Source organism: Etheostoma cragini, chromosome 23, assembly GCF_013103735.1.
Source record: "Etheostoma cragini isolate CJK2018 chromosome 23, CSU_Ecrag_1.0, whole genome shotgun sequence".
NCBI classification, from domain to species: domain Eukaryota; kingdom Metazoa; phylum Chordata; class Actinopteri; order Perciformes; family Percidae; genus Etheostoma; species Etheostoma cragini.
In genome coordinates, this window is record NC_048429.1 from 10,004,055 (window position 1) to 10,025,413 (window position 21,359).

The 21,359-nt window shown below is 40.9% G+C and overlaps 1 protein-coding gene across 5 annotated transcripts in view; it reads right to left on the reverse strand.

Annotated features, from left to right (window-relative positions):
• The window catches only part of grm8a (glutamate receptor, metabotropic 8a), a 225,965-nt gene that overhangs the window by 189,579 nt on the left and 15,027 nt on the right, over window positions 1-21,359 (reverse strand). The window lies entirely within an intron of this gene.

Sequence of the window (21,359 nt, forward strand, 5' to 3'; positions counted from 1 at the left end):
CATAGTCGTTATGACAATGAATCTGAATTCAAGAAACAAGATTCACACACACTTATAGTGTGATAGAACTCACAGACACAAATGAGCTATATCCATCCAATAACCACCAGATCCCATTTAATGTGCCGGTACATAAACCTTTCCACTTCTGAGTTTTTCTCTGTGTGTGTGTGTGTGTGTGTGTGTGTGTGTGTGTGTGTGTGTGTGTGTGTGTGTGTGTGTACTAGTGATTAATCCTGTGTTACTAGTAGGAGGGGTTGATGCCCTGAGGCTGTACTTTCCTTTGACAGCTTAGGTTTATTCCACTGCATCTTTCTCTCTCTACTTCCTTCCTTCACTATTTTCCATTCCTGTTCCCTTGTTTCTTGTTCATCTTTTCTTGTCTTGGACTTTTATTGTGCTCTCTCTCTCTCTCTCTCTCTCACTCTCTATTTCTCTCTCCATTTCGTGTCAATCAGTTTAGTGATATTCCCTCCTTTTTCCCGTCCTGCTGCACATCCTAATACTCTCTTCATCCAAATCTCATACCATCCTCGTCTCACCCACACCTTCTGTATCTGCTCTTACTGCTGATTGTCCACCTTATAGGATGTACCTTCAAGCACTCTCCACACATTATTTGCACCTTCTTGCTCCTCCTCCTCCCTCTCTGCTGGTGATTAGCAGTGTGAAGGATAAAAGAAAAAGTGAACCCTGTGAAATGAACAGCTTTACTTCTAACCAAGCAGTGATTGTGCACACACATGCATTAACACACAGACACACACTTCACATGCTGGAAATAAGGAACAATAATTGTGTGCTTTCTTCCACTTGTTGTGTGTGTGTGTGTGTGTGTGTGTGTGTGTGTGTGTGTGTGTGTGTGTGTGTGTGTGTGTGTGTGTGTGTGTGTGTGTGTGTGTGTGTGTGTGTGTGTGTGCGTGTGCGTGTGCGTACACATGCAAATAAATAAAGAACAATCCCCACACACAAGCAGTAAACATATTCTCATTAAACCACAAAAGCTTGTCCAGCCAACAGGTCTCGTTATGAAAATACACCACAATGTACTACAGTGATACAGAGCCTGTAAACTCATTCTACAAAAGGTACATAAATCCATCACGTCCTCCAATGTGACATTTTGAAAGGTCACGTTTTAGGTGTTGATACATTTATACAGCCAGGGAGCAGAACGCAGTGAGTGCACTCAAGTGGGACCAACTATTGTTTGGTAAATCTGTGACCAGAGGCCCGAGCACACTGTGTGGAACGGGACGAGGAGGATCAAATTATAGTATATTGATCGGGATCAGGATGACTTTTACAATTTTTTACTCTATGCTCTGCCTCACACTCATACAACAGTGCTATTATCACAGGGGAGTATATTTACATTGGGACTCGAATGTTTGGGCCTCCAGGTAATTTTTTTTATTAATGTGCATAAAGATGCCAAGAAAAGATGTCCAAAAGGCTTCAAATGACAGATTAGACATTTGTTAAATACGTCACAAAAAGTTAGATTTTATTTCCATCATTTACAGTTTCAAAATAACAGAAATTAAAAAAAATGGCGTCTGCAAAAGTCTGGGCACCCTGCAGAGCTAGTACCTTGTATGGCCCCCTTTGGCAAGACTTTGGTAAGTCCAAAATTTGCTGAAATGTTATTGAATCCATTTTTCGTTCTACTTGCGAAGTGTTCCCTGTGCCACTGGCCGCAACACAACCCCGAAGCATGATTGATTCCCCCCATGCTTAACAGTTGGACAGAGGTTCTTTTCGTTAATTCTGTGCCCTTTCTTCTCCAAAAGTACCTTTGCTCATTCCGGCCAATAAGTTCTATTTTAACCTCATCGGTCCACAGAACTTGTTTCCACAATGCATCAGGCTGGTCTATATGTTCATTTGCTAACTTTAAATAGAGATCTTTGTGGTGAGGACGTAGAAGAGGTTTTCTTCTGACGACTCTTCCATGAAGCCCATATTTGTACAAGTATCTCTTTATAGTGGAATGGTGTAGCACAACTCCGGTGTCTGCCAGGTCTTTCTGGATGGATCGTGCAGTCAAACGTGGGGTTTGACTTGCTTTTCTTACAATCCTGCGAGCTGTTCTGTCTCATATTTTTCTTGGTCTTCCAGATCTCGCTTTAACCTCCACTGTTTCTGATGACGGCCATTTCTTAATTACATTCCGAACATAGGATATTGGCATCTGAAAACGCTTTGCTATCTTCTTTTAGCCTTCCCCTGTTTTGTGAGCGTCAACTATTTTCATTTAACTGCTTAGAAGAAGGCATGGTGCTGATTGTTGGGGCGAGGTCAGATGAGTCTGGGAATTTAAAAACCTTAAGGTCGACGCCACCTGGTCTTTCCAGACAATAAGTGAGAACAATCCATGACACTGTCTGTTATGACCCTAAGTAGTCTAGGGGTGGAGGGCGCAGACAGTTTAAAATAATAAACTCGGGGCAGAAAACAAACGGTATTGTGCCCGCACAACACAAGGCAACTTAAAACAATCTTGCAAACAAACATGCTTTATTACAGAGGGTACAGAACTCTGAACCAAGAAGGAAAATATTATTACTCCATTCAACATTATCAAAAGGTAGCACCTACCAGATCCACTCCATTCCTACCTTTTTTACAATAAAATCCCACAGATATACACTATGTAACTTTTACCACATGGAACTCAATTCCCTTACAGTAGCTAAAGGCTACACAACAACCTACCTCAGACAGACTGCTCTGGGATGCAAAATATACACAGACAAGTATTTCACTATTTCGATGTTTAAAGGCCCTAACCCTAAACTGGGTCGTGGTCAAGGTACCCCTGAACTCAACTCATTACTGACTCAAACAACCGTTTCCTCTCTCCTTCCTCTCGCTCCATTTCAAAAATGTATTTGCTAAGACAAAAGGAAGCAACACCAAAAGCAGCCACTGTCATTTGCACACGCATATATGCAGTGAATGGAGAAAAAAAAAATGTTTGGGAGCAAACACTCTCATTTACCAAAACAAGAAACGGAAGACGGGTGAAGGAAGAAAGACGCAGACCAAGTGTGAGATATAGATGACAGGAGAGGAGAAAATGACGGGGGGGAAAAAATTATTTCTTGTTCTTCCAAAATGAATTTCAAGGCTCATCTGCTTTGGGTGATGTTAGCGTTCACAGCCTACCAGCCTCAGATAAATACAGACTCGGGGAGGACAACTAGCCATCATCTGTTATATGGACATAGACAGATAGAGAGACAGAGAGCATGACAAGACAGACTAAAGAGAGAAAAAGGGAGAATAGGAGAAAGAAAATGTATTAACAGCACAAAGTGTTAGACGGGGCAGTTAGGAGAACAAAGCCATCAACGCAAACATGTAGAAAGTGAAAGAGGTATAAAGATAAAAAGGCGGTGATGTTGAATGATTGTGTGAGAATAAAATGTATCATTTCCTTCTTTAAAGCTACAGTGCACAGTACTGTAAAAGGACTAAAAGTGGCATGTCCCATGTAAAACTATGACCCAAGCATCCATCACATTTACAAATCCCCTAACTGATTCAACTTTGACCGAAAAAACATGCGGTAGTTGTGCGGAAACACAGCTTGAGTGCACCCACTTTACATTGTATGACCTAATAAAAACAGTTTATATAAACTGTTGGCTTGTTTACAGTCTGTTCATCTGATGCTCCTTTCTTACCCTGTTAGACATACGTATATGTCTTTGTTGGGTACAATGTCCCAATGACACTTAGAAGACAAAGTTGTAATATATCAGAATTCAAGATCTTCTAAAACAGGACCTCCTGGGGTTATCCAATCCCTTCAGAATAGTGCAGACCTTTTTCAAGTTTTTAGATGGTGGTTGGAGATAGAAATATAGACTGAGATGGATTTGCCTCTATCTTATTTTTCACTCTTAACCTTTTCGATTCAATCTTTTCTGCTTTATTTCTGCCTCCTCCTTCCCATTATCTCATAAAGGCTCATATGAGACTCAGATGGTTTCTAACAGAGACAGAAGTTAAAGTTTATCGCTCAATCTACTTACCCGCTAAAGCTTAACTACAATGTCTGGGGCAACAATAAAGACAGAACGAAGGCACCAAGAGCTGATAGGACTAAATTGCCCGAGGGTTGGTGGCTCAATGCCACACTGACTGAGGAGTTAGTGAAGCGGTCAGGTGTGCGTTAAAATCTGTGTAAGAAAGAAAATGGCAATATTGCAGGCCAATGTCAAATTAAGTGTGTGTGTGTCCGTAGATTCCAGTCCCTTTGCACATCTGTTGTAAAGCCATGCAATTGGACTATATAACTATCACCTAATTTATTACTGATAGAAGTAAGTGTGCTTGAGTGGTGTGTGTGTGTGTGTGTGTGTGTGTGTGTGTGTGTGTGTGTGTGTGTGTGTGTCTGTGTGTGTGTGTGTCTGTGTGTGTGTGTGTCTGTGTGTGCGTGTACACCAACTATATTAGAATAAGGTCTTCCCTTACCAAACCACCAACACATTGTTCACTTTCTTGCTAGCTCCCTTTTTTTGAGTTGTTCTGAGCTGAAATGTCACAAACGGGGTTTAGGATGTCCCCGTTTCCCCCCACCCCTTCACATGTTAATAAAATCTTTCGATTCTGAAACAGAGACAAAAAGACATGGTAACCAGTGTAAAATTGCTGTCCAATGCTATCATTATCTCCGCTGTCCATCACACATAAACCTCTATATTTGTGCTGCGCGGGTGTCTCGATTATGTCTAAGGGAGGGCCACGGTGTCAGACTCTGGAAGCCCCTGATCTAGAAAGACAAGACAGGCAGTGACTGGATTAAAAAGCAGAGGATTACAACTCTTTGGCTGACATACTGTAAGATTTTATTTTCCCCAATAGAAAAGACTGAAACAGACTCAGTCCAATTTGGACCAGTCATAACGTGAGCCCGTGCCTTTAGAGGTAAAACTGCACACTGGGGAGTAAATGAACAAGTAAGGGGAGAGGGATTGTAGCATGTGAAAGCCTAGAGAAATAGGACATGTCTCTTTGCCGTTTCATGAGGTTAACTGTTCTTCAGAGTGTGATGAATTTTTCAAAAGGACGTGTATTCCATACTTCCTTCCCACATGTGCCATTTTCCTTTATCCAACAACCCCTCTATCCGTCCATCCACCCAGCGGTCAATAAATAATTGTCAAGTGAAGAACATTTTGAGCAAAGCTAGAGGCTGTGAATCACTGCTGTAAACGAAACGTTACATTCTGCGCCAATTAATGTCTTCCCTAAAGTCAGGGACCAATTTGTGAAAAGCCAAAAGGTCCTTTAATGTCTGCTTTTCATCCATGTCATCAAACTATAACCCTCCGCTATTGGATTCATTAGGTTGACCAGTAAGTGTTCACACTCCAGTCCGCTACTTATTGCTCATTTGCTGTTCATTGGATCTCATCCGCAATATGCATATGTTAATGTAAGACACTTCTGGATTTTAAAATGAACCCTCTGTGGTTATGAGGCAGCTTTGCTTTGTATTGAGCTCAAGACATACTCTAAGACTCTCTCACACACATTTTCTCTCCGAGCCTCCATAGGCCCAATTAAACAGTCATAATTACTGCCAGGCAGCAATGAGAGGATGGAATGGAAAACAGCATCCCTTTTTTTTAACCCAGACTAGATATTTCATTACATTAATGGCCGTGAACATGACACAGCCAGTGGAGAGGAAAGGAGAGTAGACAGGAGCAAAGGAGGAGAGCAGAGGAGTTGGAAATGGAGAGAGAAGATAGAAGAGTGGCTGAAATTAGAAATGTCTGTGAGAGAAATGTGGTGGAGGAGGCGGCAGATATTAAATGAATGTTTATGTTGCTGAAGAAGTTAATTTAGCATAAGCAACTTAATGATTAAAAACGTACGCGCCAAATGCTAACTCTTAATAACATGCACAGAAAACTGAAATATTGTGAATCATTCTTCTAACCTCTAGAATAATGTCAGTATAGCCACATTATGAGTTCTTGCACATATCCCATATGTCTTATGAATTTCTCTACTCTTTGCCGGTGTCTGGAAAAGATCACAGATGGATGAAGGCAAAGGAGTCATCAGCAAATACTTCAGCTAGAATGTGACTACATCATCCTGTGCAAGTGAGTGACTTAAAAACATCATACTTTAACTTCCTTTGCCTCAAAATCAAACCAACTGCAGCACTAATGTGAACAACCGCTGTGTATATGATGATAAGTATCCACAAATAAACATTTAGCACAGTCTTCACAGCCAAAAGGGGGACAGATTTGAAGCCAAATATAAAAAATATGACTAAAAATATGAACAATGTACAATGTGAAAAAAGCCATGTAAACACTGAGAACAGTTTTTTTTAAATATATATTTTAGACAACTTGGCAGAGTGAGGTGGTCGGAGTGACAGCCCTGAAACTGTAAGGCCATAGACCAACCATGGTTATTGTCAATGTGTTTATAGCTGTAAATCCTGTCTTCTTGTGTTCTTGAGCAAGACACTTTTTATGCAATTAGCAATTTGACATTCCAGCTTCTCTGCACTATACAAAGTCTATGTCATCCTGTCACCTTTTATGTCTGATGTGAGGACGGTATTCCTACTGTGACTCTGTATCGTCTGATGGCTCTCCCTCCCCAGGCTCATCTACGTGTCTAAAAGACTTTCAATTACTGGGTATTACATTAGCGAATTTAAAAGCCACTTGTCCTATATGCAGGGCTTATTATTTGTATTTTTCAATTCTTATTTGGTGTCATAACTTATCTCTTATATGCCCATAAGTCATGTGAAAGGGTATGCCAATACTGCAGATGAATGTTGCCTTGCCTCACAATACATCAAACTCAAGATGTACAAAACAATCCAGCTTTAGTTACTGCTAAGATTCGTACAGAGTATTGCTCGAGTCTTTCATTGCCAATATTAAGATGCAGTGAATAGTCCTTTCTTCTTTTAACTACTTCATAACTCTTGTTTCTAATATGCACCGAATGACTGGAAGAAGCTAAACTTAAGACGCTACCTTCTACCATCTTGAGAAAAAAACAAATTACTCTGAATTTAAATTGCAGGTATAGTAATGGGTTTAATTATACTGGATTGAGACTGTACTCAGAAGGACAGAGCTCTGAGAATGTACTTACTTTATGTAAAACATTTTAAATATGCAAACTTCCCAGAAGAGGTGAGGCTGAGGTGGCAGCTAATGTGATATTGTAAGTGCAATGAGATATGTTGGTTAATGTATCTGGCACACCACACATTCACAACCCCACACCCACACCCACACCCACACCCACACCCACACCCACACCCACACGCACACCCACACGCACACCCACACGCACACCCACACGCACACCCACACGCACACCCACACCCACACGCACACCCACACGCACACCCACACGCACACCCACACGCACACCAGTTGCTCTCTCTGGCTGCCAAAAACTAGCTATGGCAGCAGAAACCAGTACACTGGCTCAACTTGACACATCTTCTCTTTTTCTCTGTGTTGTTCAACATGTTTCTCTCAAAGAAGTATACAGACACAGATCTACCAAAAGTGCATGTCCATTTGTTTTAATGTGTTAAACTCCATGTTTGTCAAGTGTGTGTGTTTTTTTTTTTTATAAGCAAACATGTTGTTGTATTTGGCTGAATTTAACGTGGGTTTACTTATGAGTATATTTTATCGGTCTAAATTAGTGTGTTTAGGTGCGCGTGTTTGTTTTCTACCCAGAGAGTCATACTTTAAGGCAGTCTGTTATGGCCAAAAGCCTTCTAAATTAATCAGTACCCCTCAGGCCTCTTGACCACACACACACACACACACACACACACACACACACACACACACACACACACACACACACAGCAATATCGCAGAGGCATCACTCATGGAGTCAAACAGGCCCAATGGCACCCCATGGAGAAATATTGAGAGCAAGTGAAAGATATAGTATGCGTGCACACGCACACACACACAGACACGCAGACACGCACACGAGAGAATAGGCACTTTGTAAAAGTTGTGTTATGTTTATTATTACTATTAGGTGTTGTTAAGAGAAAAAAGAATGAATCATTCTGTCTTCATCATACTGTAAAAAATATGCAAGTGAGCGTGGACTTTTGTTTTAGTATTCTTGTGGGCTTCTCTCCTATTGTGTGTGTGTGTGTGTGTGTGTGTGTGTGTGTGTGTGTGTGTGTACTGCTGCAGTATAAATCTAATTCCCATTTCCATAATGGCACCTCCAACTGAGGAAAGCCTGCTCCTGTTCCCTCTCTCACATATGTATTTATTGAATCCACACATATATTTCCCCCAAAGTCAAAGCCTACTCAAACATCCTCACTTTCGTAGGTACATTATACACACAAAACAACTTCAGTCCCAAAACACACACACACTGTGAGAAAAAAGGCAGAACAGAGTTGTACCTTTTGGATTTGTTTGTGAGGCAGAACCCTGCACAAACACATAAACTAATATGAATATTGCCTATTGTACATCCAGCAGAGACAGAGTAGCACTGCACGGCGTTGGTTAACGGTCATTAGGGTTGTGGATGATGTCATCGTCATTGTGATGGCTGGTCAACATCGCGATGGAGAGCCACTAACGTGATGCCACGCCCCCCCCAGCCTGTTAGACACACGTTTATCCTAGTCGCGGGCGCTGAAGGGGAAATTGACAATTGCGTCGGTCTAGCAAAGACACTTGCATCAGGCTTTGCGCTATGGGGATAGGGCCCCTTAAGTGGAAGATACTTTTTCCCCTCTTACGTGCAACCTGTTTGTATATACGACCATTGCTTTGAGCAGACTAGACCGGCTGTAGTGGTACAGTCTCTCTCTCCCCTTGTCAGTTGTAGCTCACTCTACCTGCTAGTAACGTTGGACACAGTGGACTCGAGAGAGAGAGAAAAGGCATACGTACACACTACCGCCGCGTCAAGCTTCTAGAGTTTCCTATACACACAATAGCTTAACGCTCACTTTTGATTATTGGCTGCAAAACTATTTTTAACTAGAACAAGGTAAATAAAAAAGGATTTCATTTTTATTTTATTTTTTTAAATAAAGAACACTGACCCCCAACCCCATATCATGTTTGAAGAATAAAGACAAAAATACTTGAGCCTCACAGCAGGAAAAGGACATTCAACCAAGATTCCCTTTGGCTAGCCAACTGAGTTGTTGCAACGGGACCCACATGAGCTCACAGCGTGTGTCTGTGTATTTTAAAAACAAGCTTTTATTTTGTCTTTAAAATAAAGGACTAAAGCTGTCATCGAGCAGTACCTTGAAATCACCACACCAGAATTTATTATATTTTTTAGATTATTCCTGTAGCTTCTTGTACTGAGATGTAATTGTGTCGACGTGTGCGTGTGAAATTTTCCCACCCGTTTTTAAACATTAAGGGACGTTACCAACATAAATAAATCTTTTTCACCCTCAAAATGAATCATGTTTGACACAGCCGCAACACAGCCTTGTGAAGGCAGAAGATGGAAACACATTCAAATATACAATACCAACTGTTTTAAGTCATGTATAAAAAAAAAGACAAAAAAAAAGAAAGAGAAGAAATTACATTTTCTCCCAGGTTTAATTATGAGCTTTAACTTTTAGACCTTTGTCTTTGGAAATTTGTTACAGCAACTTTCTCACAGAATATTGGGCTTAGATGCAAACGATACCTTATGTAGCAAGAGACTACGTGACATTGAACTTTGACTGAATTAATAAGTAAGTCAAATAATATAAGTAAATTTAATAAGTAAATTGTGTTCATCTTTCATTTAGTCCCTAAAGGTTTGAGTTCCTTGAGTCCTGAGCTGCAGTTTCAAAATAGTAGATAATGAAAAACAAATACAGCACAGCACATTTTTTCAGAATTCAGGCAGTTTTGTTTAAATTACAGGGTGGACCAGCGGACAGTAAGCCTGGTAAAGAATCAGGAGCAGGACCAAAAGGTTTGACACTTCTCTCTAAAAACTCTCTCCCAACTACAACAAAACAGAAACAGTGTGAATGTGTCTGTGCAGTGTGTGTCACCCTGCAAGAGTGTACATCTCAGTGCGAACACGTGCACAACACTAATTTTTCCACGCATAAACCTTGGCAGGTGTCCAGCTCTACTTGGACAGAGCTCAGTGAGGGAAGGGAAAGACTTGTCTTAGCTGTTAAATCCCCTCTGAGACAGCAAGTGAAAAATGCTCAGAGAGTTTTATGCATTGTTGCCGAGCTGCTTTTTTATAGAGTTAAGCAGTGGTAAGCACCACTGAGGGCTTTCTCAACGGCCTTGCAAACAGGTATTATGATACACAGGATTAGGTTCACTGACAGACCCTTAGAAGAAGCTCCTGTATGTCGTCAGTTGACGTCATTATGTACACATTGGAACTGGTTAAAGAAAATACTCAATGACGCGGATAACCAATCTATTTCTCTATCTAGCTTACAAGACGTATGCAAATTCAATTATTAAATTGCAGTAAGGGCATTATCTCAGAAACCAATCACTTTCTGACCTCATCCCTTTCAATTTGAATGGAAAATGTCCTTCATGATATGACAGTTAGAAAGAACATGGTTTAATGAACCAGAATGACCAACCATATCACGCCTCGGCAGAAGATGACTTCTGTCTGTGGAACCAACTGTGTACAGGGCTCCAGACCGCACAGCTTTAATATATACTGTATGTGAACATGGTTGGAGTTTAGTTTGCTGGAGAAACATCAATATCAATCAACACTAACTTGTACCACTGTTTCCTCTATGTTGATGGCGGCCCGCCACAGTATAATTTCTGCCACTATGGTATTCTATAGTGCAGATGCACAACAGGGTTTCTGCTGTGTACACCGCGCACCGCCGCTCCTTAAGCTGAAAAGTCCTAAAGTCCTAATTACACAAGAACTGTCATACGCTCTCCCTCCCCGAGCAACTGGAACAGTTGGCATGACGTCATCACTCGCGAAGTCAAGGCAACCAAGTAAACAACAGGGGGAGTACTACTTGTCACTCAATCTTAGGCAAAGTGACAAACAGCTACGAAAGCCGCGACATGAAATCCACACTTACGCGGCGGGTCCCATGAAATGTGACAGCTACAGTTTATAGGAAAATGCCAGTGTGGACACTGAATTTGATGAATTTAATCAGACCCCATATGAGACCAGAAACTAATGTAAGCGAACATTGCGGTTCCCCCCTGCAGCTGAAAACAATTCTAGAGGCTTCACTGTATAGATACGGGTATGCAAAGCTTGAGTAGACTTAGGTCAACAAAAGTTATTTAAAGAAAAAGTGAAAGGCAATTACTAGGTAAGAAATGATCCTAAAGACACCTGGGCATGTGTTAAAGGTTTTACTTTTAGGCTGTGTGTGTTTGAAACTGAGAGAAAGGAGAGGCTGAAGAACAAGAGGGATTAAAATCCCACCAGGAAACCCTCATTTAATACGGGCCGACAGGAGAGGGTGTCAGTATCTTAGTGGTTTCAAGAGTGAGCTTGTGATCAAAATGTCAACAGACTAAAGTTTCAAAGCAGCTGGTAGCATGTGGCTTGAAAGGGAATGATGTCACATAATATCAGTGATTCAAAACAGATTCTAGTATACATTACATGTATATTACATTAGTCAACCCGACCCTAAAAAACCAAACCTTTGCAGAGAGGAGAGGCTTACCCCCTCGGACGTATCCAGAGCCCCGTACACTTAGCTACCAGCACAGCTAACTGGTAGATTAAACTGTCGTCCTCTGTTTAGCTCACCTCTGGACCGCCAATATCAAATACACCAATGTGATTGGTGCAGCTTGGCTACAAGGATATAGTTAATGAGCAGCATAGCTCGATCCCGGAGTAACTCGCTGAGCAAATTCAAACTGAGCTCTTGCGAGAACTCTGGATTTCCAAGGTTCATTATAACCATTTGCCCGGCTAAGGGGAGTAGCACACAGATCAACATTACCAAGCCTCTTACTCACCAACACCAGATTGATCACACACAAAATGGATGAGCTACAATCAGAGGCGGACTTACCATTAGGCAAAGGTAGGCAATTGTGTCAGCCCAGGTTGCTCTAGCGATGCGGGGGGTACATACAAGACAACCTTACAGGATCCTTTGAGTGGAGATGGTTACGGAACGGCTGCTTTCACTGTCCATGATAATAACTATGGCAGTGACGAAGATGGTGACACACATAATACTCAGCAACTAGACCCCGTGAGTAGCAGTCACCCTAATCAATGTGTTATTGAAGATGATCCAGCACTCTGGCCAAAACAGCTGTCAGACAGAGAGCACGTCTTTCTCAGCTAAATAAGGACTTAAAAGGGGGGGGGACACAGGTTGTGGAGGGCCCCATGCCAGTGTTTGCCTTAGGCCTCAAAATAACTAAATCCGCCCCTGGCTACAATTACACACAGAACTGCTGCTTTATGATTTTCACAACAGCTTGGCTGAACACACTTAGCAACAGCAGCTAACAGCTAATAACAACACTGAAGGCTAACCTTTGCCTCACGTTGTCCCCTGGGAATTCAGTTGTAGCAGGAAGAGGTAGATAAACAGTAGTGTGCAGATTGTTGTGTGTGAAGAGTGAAGAGCGGAGTTGAAGAAGGGAAGAAGTCATTGGGAGATTATAGCAGATGTACAACACACAGAAGAGCCTTTTGAGTTTGATGGTCGTCCTTGTTTAGTCAAACCCAAGAATACGGACAAAGTACTCCAAGCGCGAGCTACAGCTGGCAGTAACGTTATTACTGTTCAAGCCAAATGCATATTTAGCCCGTTTCCATGTAGTTACATAGTTACTGATTTGGTCATAACCACTACAGTGCTCAATTACCTATTTTTAAGGAGGAAATAAATTACAATTTGTCGCCGCAAAAACATTGAGGACCCCCACTACACCACTGGGTGCTTGGGGGATCCTTGTCGGCCTTGTCGGAAACGGTATTGCTAAATCCTGGTCCCGGTGAAATACATATATATATATATATATTTTTTTTTTTTTTTACTGCCGATAGGTATATACCGTCGTTGCTCAAACTTACTTTGTCAATGATGCTGACCAAGTCTACATCCACCATCCGTGATTTTCTGCTAGTGTAGTTTATGCTTTTATTCCTCACCTGAAAGCTGTCTCTTTAAAACTATGGTGTATAGTTTCTGTTGCCCCCTTGAGGAATTCTAAGTAATGACAACTAAACTGTCAGCGTTTCCATATGATTCAAGCCTTCCACCACCGTGCACCACATTTCAGTGGTTGTGGGAGGAAATAAAGTGGAGAAAACTATTATCGTTACACTAGGTTCATTTGCAGATCAGCTGTGTTTCCTAAATGCCTGTTGATTGGTTTAAAGTGCTTAATAACTGATACAATAACTCGCATTACAGCATCAATTCCAAATTTAGGTTTGGTGTATTTTTTAAAAATAATATCACTTGTTTTCTTCCTGGGCCTGAGAAAACCCGTTTGGCTCTTGTTGTACTGTGATTGACAGCCTGCTGCAGGTGTTCTTCTCTCACTCTTTGCTATCTCTGTAACTCTTTTTTCCTCTATCACTCTCTTTCTCTGTCTGTTACTACAGTTTGTTTCCGTTTCTGTATTCGTGCAGCCATTGATCTGCATCCCACTGCCTGTCCTTTTCTCTTTATACTTGGCTCTCTCCACCTCTACATCCCTCTACTCTCTCCACACAGCCCAGTGTGAACTAAGAGTTAAAAATGTAATTAATTTCATAAGGTCATATGAAGCAGCTAAGAGCTCTCCTGGCACTGTTTATTTTTATTTGATTCCCAATCCCTGTTGTGAGATTCTTCACATTGATTGTTGACACTATAGTTGCCTGAACGTTGTTTCTACAATGTTTATATTAAAATGTCTTTGGCATATTTCATTATATCAAACTGGCAGAATCAGGTGTTGGTTATTTTTGGGCTAACTGACAGAAGTCATATTTACGGCCCTTTAATTTTGTATTTTCAAAACACTGCACAATAAATCATGTTAATCATTGAAGAATAATCACCAGCTCAACATTCAGCAATTAGGCTCATAAAACTGACTTCAGTGGAATGACCGGAGGACATTTTGGAGTAGCCAAAGCAAAGCAGGAACCATGTAGAGAGGAAGCACGTTTTCTCTCTGTGCCCCTGTGTTCCTGTCTTTGTGCTTGCTGACATACAAGAAGAAACACAAATCTCTTCTAAATGTCATCCCAATTATCACAGAAGTCACCTAGAAATATCAAATATATACCAAAATACCAAAGCCTTACGTTTTTTTTCCCTCATCGTGTAGTCTAACCCCTCAAATCTATCTTCAGCTCTCAAAGCCCTGTCAGAACGGGAGGGGAGTCAACAGCAAGTCAAGCTGTGTGTGTGATTAACCATGAGTCACATCTGACATGCGCACAGCGGTGATGACCAAAGGTAAACTTTGTTGACTTCCAACAATAAACTACTTCTTGGACCAATTGTATTGGTATCATTTGTGGTACTATACATCACCACAATTAATGCGAGGTGACTAGCTTCTAAAGCAAGCTAACTACTACCAGGACTAACTTTAGTGCTGGTGACACCACTATTTTCTTTAATCTGCGTCACAAATAAAAGTTCACTTTTCACACCAAAACAAGGGCAAATCAACCTGTCTTCACCCCCTAAATGGATGACAAATTTAAAACCATCATGGCTCATCCCCACAGGTGTTTTCACTTAATCTGCCTGATAGGCCTCTTCTCAGGACTGTGTGTACGGACTGGGACTGAAACTCTCTGAACCTTTGTTTGTGCTCGCATGGCGTGGCACAGGCCTTCACCGATAGTGCAGGAGTTACAAACTCGCTGAGAACTATTGTACCCCAAATTGCGGACTTAAATTATCCCACAGTTGTCTACCATCCTGTACAACGCAAAGAAACGTAAGTTTAGGTGACTGCCTGATGGGGGGTGGAACACTATATAGTGTTCTACACATGGTTTTTCCTGCTATTATCCGGCTTAGGTGCAGCGCCTAAGCGTTTTTGCACACTGCCTCATGCGTATAAACCATAGACTGTATACAAATTCTAAACAAATCAACTGTAGCTGTATCTACACTGATGTGGATGTGTTCAACAATTGTACAATTTTTGATATTACAGTATTGTCCTAGTAAAAAATTTTTTTTTTGCTATTTTGTAGCACTGTGTGAATGGCTGCTCTGCACAGGTAAATGCACCACCTACCAATATCTGACCCTCAGGCTGATGATCCAGAAAATCACACTTCACTTTAATGGCTTCTGTTAGATTCACTAATGATATTATAGGGCAGTCAAAATTAACGCGATAGTAACAAGCTAACACAAACTCCTTTTAACGCCAATAATAGTAATGATTTCTTTGACGTGCAAAGAAATCATTATTCTTATACGGGTGTTCTGTGATTTGGGCCCCCAGGTTGCTTCGTAGTTTAAGAAACCAGAGAGCAATGCAGCAGTGACTTTTTGGATGCCAGGCAGAAACAATCCTCCTTGAGCAGAAGTGGATAAAGAAAAGGTTCTTTTTAATGGCAAGTTCGGTTTCAAAGCCTTTCAAGATGGTTCTCGACAAGACTAAAGTTACATGTACTGTCGATGTGAATTGAGTTACCATCGGAGTATGTTGATTCTCAAATACCACTTGCTGGCCGAGCATACTGCTGATGCTGAGAACCCTCCTCCCCCTCGCCAAAGGCCGCACGTAAATAAGTTGAAAAAAAATATTCATTTTAACGTACATTTAAAAAATGTGTGATTAAATTCACATAATAACATACATACTGTATATATACATATACATATATATATACACGCGCACACATACTGTATATATACACATACATACGTGTGTGTGTGTGTGTGTGTGTGGCAAAAGAAAGAGTCCATGATGCTCAAAAGTCTAAGCCATACCTGTCCTTCACTTTGTCTATCTCTGTCTGCCTTTTTGTTTCACTCACTTTTCCCCCTTTTTCTTCCCCTCCAGCGCTCCATTACCACCGCTACATAGGGAGAGAGGAAGATGAAAAGGTTGAAAAAGAAAGTGAAGAGAGAGGGTCGGGGACTGAGCGGTGTGTTAAGTTTGGGGGAAAAAAGAGGGAGTGGGGGATGTAAAAGAGAGATAGAGACACAGAGAGGGGAAGAGGTGATGAAATAGTGAGACAGAGAAGAAAGGGAGCCCTAGAGAAAAAGAGAGAGAAGAAGGAAAGGATGCAGGAATTGGAGGGGAAGTTAGATCCAGTGGTGGAGAGATTAAATGAGGGCATGATGGAGGGAGGTGAGAGGTTGGACTCTCTTCTCCTGTCAGCGCTGAGACTATCTATATCTAAAATCTCTCTCTCTCTCTCTCTCTCTCTCTCTCTCTCTCATTATATCTATTTTACTCTCCCGGCATGCTTTTTTGTCTTCAATGATTTCCAATCTCTTTTACCCCTCATCTTTTTGTTCTGTTTCATACCTTCTTTCTCTCCTCCCTGTGTCCTCTTTTACTCTTTTCCCTCTCTCTTTTCTCTCACTCATCCTTGATGCATAATTCAAGCTGAGATTCCAGCGTGGCTGGCGTGGCCATTAAAAATACATGGGGGCTCTGCGCCGAGGCTGTTTAGTACTGCCTTACCTCGGAGGAGGAGCGCGACCGGCTAGGGCAGCGAGGGCCGACAGAGGGAGAACAGAGAGAGGAGGAGGGAAGAAAAGGAGGGTGCATCGTCGCTGGGATGAAAGAGCTGGAGCAAAAGAGCGAATAATGCCAATAGGCACAAGATGAAAATAAGAAAGTAGAGGTTTGGTCTTATCACTTTTAATTCTGTGAATATTTGCTTCATCTTCATCATTTACTTTAAGGCCCGTAGGACAAACAAATTCAAGCATGTGGTTCTTGTTTCGGTGCAATTTCCATCCGGCCTCGACACCGCGGGTCAGTGTTCACCTTTGTTCAGCTTTGACTGCATTGGTTGGCGAATAGAAACCCTGCTTCGCTGTGATTGGGGATGGAGGAGCCCTTATTGTAGCTTGTGCTGCTGCATTGCGCTCACAGACCCTAAACAGACTCAATACTGCTTTCAATGTTTAGTATCTAGATTGGAACCATGATGACGTCACTGTATTATATTCTAATTGTATCCAGTTATAACAATACGGTGTCAATTTGAGTCTTATCAGATACCAAAACACAACATTTGATTTCTAACACTATAAGACAGAAACGTACACTCCCAAAGAAAATACAATTTAATTTCCAATATTTCATTTCTTGTTTTGCTTGTTGATTTCACTGTTATTGGGTCTTTTCTTTCTTTTTTAATCTCTTGTGAAGCAAATTATTATTATTATTATTATTATTATTATTATATTAATGCATTGCCTAGGGCAAAAGTTAAGTCAGGTTCAACAGTTTTACTGAGCAACCCTGCATTTGCAGAGGCATTGCGTTAGGCAAAGAAATAAATGGGGAGCCCTTTTTCTTTTTTTTTTCACACAGTGCTAACGTCCGTCTAAACACAGCTTTAGGGAAGCTGGGAGCAGGAGAGAGGTACACTGATGAAGAGAGAAAATGAGAACATTTCGGGAGAGAGAGACTATTCCTGGAAGGCAATGAATGCAGATTAAAAAGATTAAAAGAACAAAATGGTTTTTTCCATTTCTTTCCTCCTTGACCTCCAGGAAAGGGGGGTAATTGGCAAAACCCTGCAAACAATACACTCTTTCCCCCCTCCCTCCCTCTCACAAACACACATGCTAATAATACCAACTCACAGTAAACGACTCCCACACGGAAATACCACACCACCATAAAGAACACAAACCATTGCGCCGTAAATCAGCTCCCATTTCCCATTTTATTCTTTGTCAATCAATAAATCAATTATATCCAGCACTTCCATTTGAAGAGACGAAAAACAATACAGGGGATAGAAATCCTTCATTATAGGCCTAGTGCAGTGTGTGTGTGCGTGCGTGCGTGGCAAAAGAAAGAGTCCATGATGCTCAACAGTCTAAAGCCTAAGCCACACCTGTCCTTCACTTTGTCTCTGTCTGCCTTTATGTTTCACTCGCTTTTCCCCCTTTTTCTTCCCCTCCGGCGCTGCATTAGCACCGCTACATTGAGAGAAGGCGATGAAAAGGTTAAAAAAAGTAAATGAAGAGAGAGGGTTGAGGACTGAGAGAGGTATTGAGTTTGGAGAGAAAAGAGGGAGCGGGGGATGTAAAAGAGAGACAGAGACAGGGGAGGGGAAGAGGTGATGAAGTAGCGAGAGAATGAGAGAGCAAAAGAGTGTCACATCCAGCATATGTCATGTTCTATATAAATCGCCAAAGGAAAACATTGGTTTTAAAACACGCGCGCACACACAATGCCCCTCCAAAAGATTTTTTTTTTTTTTTTTTTGCACAAGGACCCTGGCTTTGTGCTAATGTTCTTTCCGTGTTTGTTCTTGCCTTGCTTTCATGAATAATACGCTGCTGCTATTAACATGGTCAGAAAAGGCTGCAGGAGATAGAGAGCAGACCGGGACGCAGCAGCAGAAAAGATGGATTGAGGCATGACAAGAGCAGGAAAGCCGGGATGTGGAAACGCTAAACACTTAACCTCTTTTTCCTTCATCCTCCCACCTGTTCTCTCTGATCTAATGTAACATCGCTGCAAGATGTAAAAACACCTCGCACAACCCGTGTTTTTCCCTGGAGTCTGCCGCTGCTCTTTTACTCAACTCTTTTCCTCTGACGATTACCGTTTTACTGCCTTCCATCTCCTTATCCATCACCTTTACGGCCCCGCTTCTTTCTGTGTATCACTTTTCACTGGCCTCATCCTCCCCTTATATGGGAAGCAAAAAAATGGAAGTGAAAAGGATAGAAAATGGATGAGAGGAAACAAGATAATGATACAACAGAAGCGTGAAAACAGATGAAGGGGTGAATCTGAATAATTAAAAGGGGAAGAGCAGAAAATAAAAAAAAAAACACACAAAAATAACATTTTCTCTCCGAAACTTGTTGTTGTTATATCTGCTTCTTTCATTGCAAAACATCAATAACCTTCTTGGCTGACAAGCATTGCTCCCCATCGAACATACATGATATAATAATCCCATTAGTTGTAGCTCTATCCTGTACTGAGGGCTGTGCAAGTCAGGGATGGGCATGATTAATCAACGATCGATAATTGATCATTAGGAATTTCATCGATTACGTTAACTTGTTATCGATAAAACTAGCTAAGGCAGGTTGCGGTGCGTACATAGACCGTTAAGTAGTGTGAGTCTTGAAACAATGAAATTAATTTCACTGTGTGGCGGCGATTAAACATTTTTTGAGAAAAACTAATACTTGGTACATTATGTTTTGCTAGTTAACTCTTATTTTGTCTTGTGTTAACGGAGAAAAAAAAACTTAAAAACATTCAAACAGGAAAAGTCATAGTTCTAGCTGTTTAATTGTTTCATTTTTTTTTGCAATTGCATCTGCATTACATCTTCCCAAAAGCCAATGAGTAATCGTGTTAAATAATCATGATTTTAAGATTAACCAAAATGATCGTAATTATATTTTACTATATAGTACTATAGTATTATATTCTACTAGCAGCCAGTTAGCTCTCCGCATCTCATTTTGGAGCGACTGCCTTCCCTTCTTGAAGCCCCCCCTGTGAGTTTCCCTGTCTCATTTTCTCTCACTTGTCCTGCTTTCACTCACATTTATTAAAAATACTGCATATATTTTTCAAATATCTGAACTATTTGGGGTGTTCTTGTTTAAACTTCCCAGATTATTCTACAGTCACAACAATGGAAATGAAAATCAACATTGTCTCCACCCATGTGGCTCCGCAGCATAGTGCTGAACTTATCACCCCAGTGTTCATTCTGTCACTTATGATAGCAAACACAAGTAATAAGCTCATTTAGCAACCATGCAGATTGATTAGAGTAAGCAACCATCCAAACATTGGTGATAACACTAAGCAGATCATGAAGCAGCTGTCCAGCACAGATTGGGTTCTTGGTATTCCAACAATAACAAATGCTGTAACAGCATTTTTTTTATTTTTTTTTAAACAGACAAGGACATCTAGCAGACACAACAGCAAGTCAATACACTTGGTCTTTTCCATTTAAAACACCTTCCCTAGCAATTTTCAGCCCGCCATCAAATTTCACACCTGTACAGGAGAATAATCCCATGTGTACAGTATGTGTCTGTTGAGGTTATCTAACAAGACGGAAAGATGACCCAACTAGTTTTGTAAGATGTAGCTCTCTCAATGACAAAATATGACACACTCCCCTCACTCATTACACATGCATACATGCCGTGATCACGAGTTTTTGATGTGAGACCAATCTAACAGTGCTGTCATTCTCCACTGCCCAAATGTAATAAAAACAATTAAGATAAAATTACAAGAACACACACCTAAAGAGATCTTCACACACCAGTCAGATATGAACAGTTCTAATCAGCTCACCACTAAACCACAGGGGCCACTGACAAGGTTTACTAATTAGAATTGTTTAAGCACTGCTCCACTGTGGTGGGTCACAACAAACCACATTATGTACAATTAGTAAACTTTACGATGACACTTAGACTGCAGATATATGTTCACATGTAAAAACCCACAAAGCACATGTCAAAGCATACAAAAATATACAGGCCACAGTACTGCTTATACAAAGCTGCATCTCAAGATCATTTGTAAAATGTAGCCTATGTATAAATTAACTGAATAACCATTTAGTATAGACTCCCTGAAAGGTCAAAAAATAGAGAGAAATCAGATTCCGAGAGCCCAAGGTGACATCTTCAAATATTATGTTTTGTCCAACAAACAGGACAAAACACAAATATATTCAGTAAACAATACCTGTATACAAAACAACAATTACTATATAGAGGAGAAAGAAACAGCACATATTAGGCATGTTCGGTTAATTAAACATTTAATCAGTTAGCTATCAAAAGAAATGCATCCAAAATAATGTTACTCCGACATAGACAGTTAGTGCATTCATCGATTTAAGTTGCTGTTATCAAAAAGTATCAATGCATGTATAAAAAATACATGACTCTCATGATACTCTTCTCATCTACAGCATATTGTACAGTATTTGGTAAGTAAGCCAAAAAATCATAACAGCATAGCTTAAACCAACTCTCACAAGCAACTAGCAGACCTTCACAAATCCCACATCACACCTACTGGAAAAGTGCAACATTTGAGAAATTCAACATTGTTGAATGCCCTGTAGGCACTATGACTGTGTGCTAGCTAACTTAAGTTAAAAACAGCAGCTCCGGT